Source organism: Triticum urartu, chromosome 2 (assembly GCF_003073215.2).
Source record: "Triticum urartu cultivar G1812 chromosome 2, Tu2.1, whole genome shotgun sequence".
In the NCBI taxonomy this organism is placed as follows: Eukaryota; Viridiplantae; Streptophyta; class Magnoliopsida; order Poales; family Poaceae; genus Triticum; species Triticum urartu.
This window is the reverse complement of record NC_053023.1, coordinates 641682306-641685840: the sequence shown is the minus strand read 5'-3', so window position 1 is coordinate 641685840 and position 3535 is coordinate 641682306.

The following is a 3535-nucleotide window of genomic DNA, read 5'->3' as shown; positions in this document are numbered from 1 at the left end:
ACTAGTGGGCGCGGTGACGGTGGTCGTCATAAATTAGATGACAGGCGGTAGTTGCGTGGCCGCCAAGTGGGACCGCAGCGGACACTGAGGGGACGCGCGGCGCGTTTGCTTCGCGTCCCTGCCGACGCATTTCAGGCACAATTTTAGGTCAGAAATGGGTCCGCGCGAACGCGAATCGGACGGTTTTTTAAAATGGGCGATGCGTTGGGCCCGTGGTTTTGTCCGCAGCGACCCAAACGGACGTGGGAGGACGAAATGGGTTGCCCCGTTGGAGTTGCTCTTAAGCCCACAAAAAGTATTTGTATTAAGTAGGAATACGTATTTCTTTTAGGTATACCGATCAGTGATCGGTTGAAGTGTTCTCGTTCCGTGCGCGACCAAAGATTATAATCAATTTAGATCGATGGTTGCCTTATGTTGGGTTGGTTAGCGCGCTGCTACCTTCAAGAAAACTTATGCGCGAGGTCTCCGGTTCGAAACCACCCCCTTAACTCGCTATTTTGTTGTTTTGGTTTATTCTTTCTTTGTGACACTGACATGCGGGTCCGGTTCCACGTCAGCAACTGTAGAAGCACGTTATAACGGCAGGAGATGACGCACCGGCAGAATAGACGAAAATGGACTAAAATGTTCTGTTAGCAAAGTTGTTGTACTACTTTTATGGGGTTTTTAGTTCTTGTATGAAATTGTTCCCACCGGGACAAGTTTATGTACTAGAAATGGTATTAACTCTTTTCTTAACAAGGTGAAACTGAAGCCCGAGAGGCAGCAGCACCCCGTCGGCGGCAGTAGCAATTTAGGCAACACGCAACACGTGCGCCACGGTGATGATTCGGCAAAATCATCAGAAATGATACTGCTGAGAGGATATCATCATTAGATAGAACGGCTTCGATGAGACTTTTACTTGAGAACATTTGTAGTGCGTTCCTGAAAAACCACGGTATCCCTATCACCCTCTGCATGCCTACCCTGACTTTGTTATATTCGTCCGTTTGTTCCGAGAAGCTCCGCCATGTTTCCTCTGCGCTGAACCACCGCCCTAGCGCGAGCGGTGCTTATGACGTGCTAAACATGTGTGCCTAACAACGGACAGGGAGGCGTGAGTGCCTAATTAGAATATTTGGTGATGGGATCGGAAGGTAGTCATGGCGACCACGTACAGACGGCTCATCAGTCATCACTACTCAAGCACACATGCAACCATACGTACGCATGGACGCATGGTGCATGGTACCTGTCACTTGTCATCTGATGAATTGCCTATGTGCAATCGATAGTTTTCATGACATACATTAGCGTGATTGTGGTTTTTTTTTTTGCGAGAAGCGGTAGATATTTTGGGACATGCATACTTGGCGAGCGGTCGCCAGGAGCAGCATGTCAAGCGAACGGGGTGGTGGTGGCAGTTTTTACTGCGTTTAGGGGGCGGTTTTAAAAAACTGCCATGGAAGTTCCTTCCTTTTAAGGGTTTTTTAAAGGGGGGTGGGTTGCGAAAAATGTCATCCATCAGATGGAGATTGTGCGGCTCAGGGGTAACATTAAGGATATCTTGTTGTCTAAGAATCACACGAAAACACAAGGTCTCACTCCCATCCAGATGAGAAAGGCATGATTAGTTGTTAATTTGAATCAAATTTGTCATGTACCAAATTTCCTGCATGAACTCACCTGGTCACCTGCCTCTAAATATAATGTTGCGTAATCCCATATCTTTGAAAATTTACTTTAACTACAACTCAATACATCTTACCTTTTGAAATTTTTAATCGCGTGTCCATCACTTTTGTGCTCAATACGTGGCCGTTGCACGGTATTCATAGGCTCACGGTGACATATGTTCCTTCTCATGTCCTTTGGAGGCCTAGCTGTAGAAACCGAAGGGCATAGGTGTTGGGCTACGTTAGGTGCATCGGCTGCAATATAAAATTTTCCCTACATGCAGATCAACCAGGAACATGGTACGGGAGATTAATTACGGATCGTTACCACTAGACGCGCAGTACCGTGCAGCGGAAGTAGAGTTGGGGCAGCGCGTCTCCGCAGTCGTCTCCTTTAAAAAAATGATTAGTTAAGTCATGCAAACAATAAGTAGTGATAAAGTTGATGTCATGGTTAATGACCAAGGAAGGCCATACTTTGAAGAAGACAAAAGGACTTTAGTAGGGGATCCTCTTTCTCTAGTTCTATTTAATAATGAAATATATAAAATTAGTTTATTGATTGTTAAAGCACAACAACATGGGTTATTGAGGGTGTAGCTCCAAACTTGGTAGAAAGTGGACTTATAGTATGTCGATGATATTGTTTTCATGTTTCAAGATGATTTAGAAGGAGCCAAAAATCTGAAGTTGGTCCTATGCTTGTTTGAACATGTCTCTGTATGTAAGTTAATTTTCATAAAAGTGAGTTTATGTGTTTTGGTAATGCTAGAGAAGAAACAATATAGCTATGCTTCAATTTTTACTTGAGGTGTAGGTTCTTTACCATTTAAACATCTTGTTCCTATGAACACTGTGAGATCGTGTAACAAGGATGGTTTAACACCGTTGTAAAGGAAGAAAAGAACGCATGTCCCTGGAAAGGTACATTTCATACATATCGGGGGTAGGCTCATTTTTCTTGGGTCATACCTTAACAATATTCCATTTTATATGATGTCGATATTTGAGTTTCCCAGAGGGCCCTAAGACTATTTCATTTCTTTTAGTGCCAATATATTTTGTAGCTACTGTGACAGAGGATAATTGGAGCACTATTCAATTTAGAGGAACACTCTGGGGTGATATTGTTGTGATGTGGAACCAAGTAAAGTAGATGTGTGATGGAGTAGTGTTAACTGGTGATTTAGATTCAGGTTTCTGGCTTCCAAATAAATGTGGTGGATTTATTATACTATTGAAAGTGCATTTAATCCCCTTGCTGGATTTTTGAAGCAGCATAAGGTTGTGGAGGAGCAACTCCACCTTGCTGCTACAAAGTGTACATCACTAGAGTTGAATGAACTACTTCAATGTGCTCTGCTAGATATCACTCTAGAGGCGGAGAGGGCCGATATGGCAGCAGGAGTCAATCCAAAACTCCTAGAGCACAAGATCTAGTCCAAGATATTAGATGAGAACAACAAGTTCTATTTTAGGTAGTGGGTATATAGTCTTCCTACAAACTAGAGGTGAGGATCTCTATTTATAGGGCTTTGGGAAGCCTTCACATACTTCTATTTATGGCTAGAACACTTCAAAGAACATTATTTAAGATTCACCATTCTACTCATAGCTAGAAGGCTCTAGAACAGGGCGGGCCCACTTCAAGAAAGTAGGTATATATAGTGTATATATGGGTATGTATAAGGAAAAAGAAAACTGTTAGAATAAAACGCATGCTTGCTGAACCATTCAGCCCCAAAATAGAGGTGAGCCCACCTACCTATTGTCCCTCACAATCACGAGATGGTGTTGGGGATCGTTGCAGAAATTAAAAAAATTCTACGCATCACCAAGATCAATCTATGGAGAGACTAACAACGAGAGAGAGG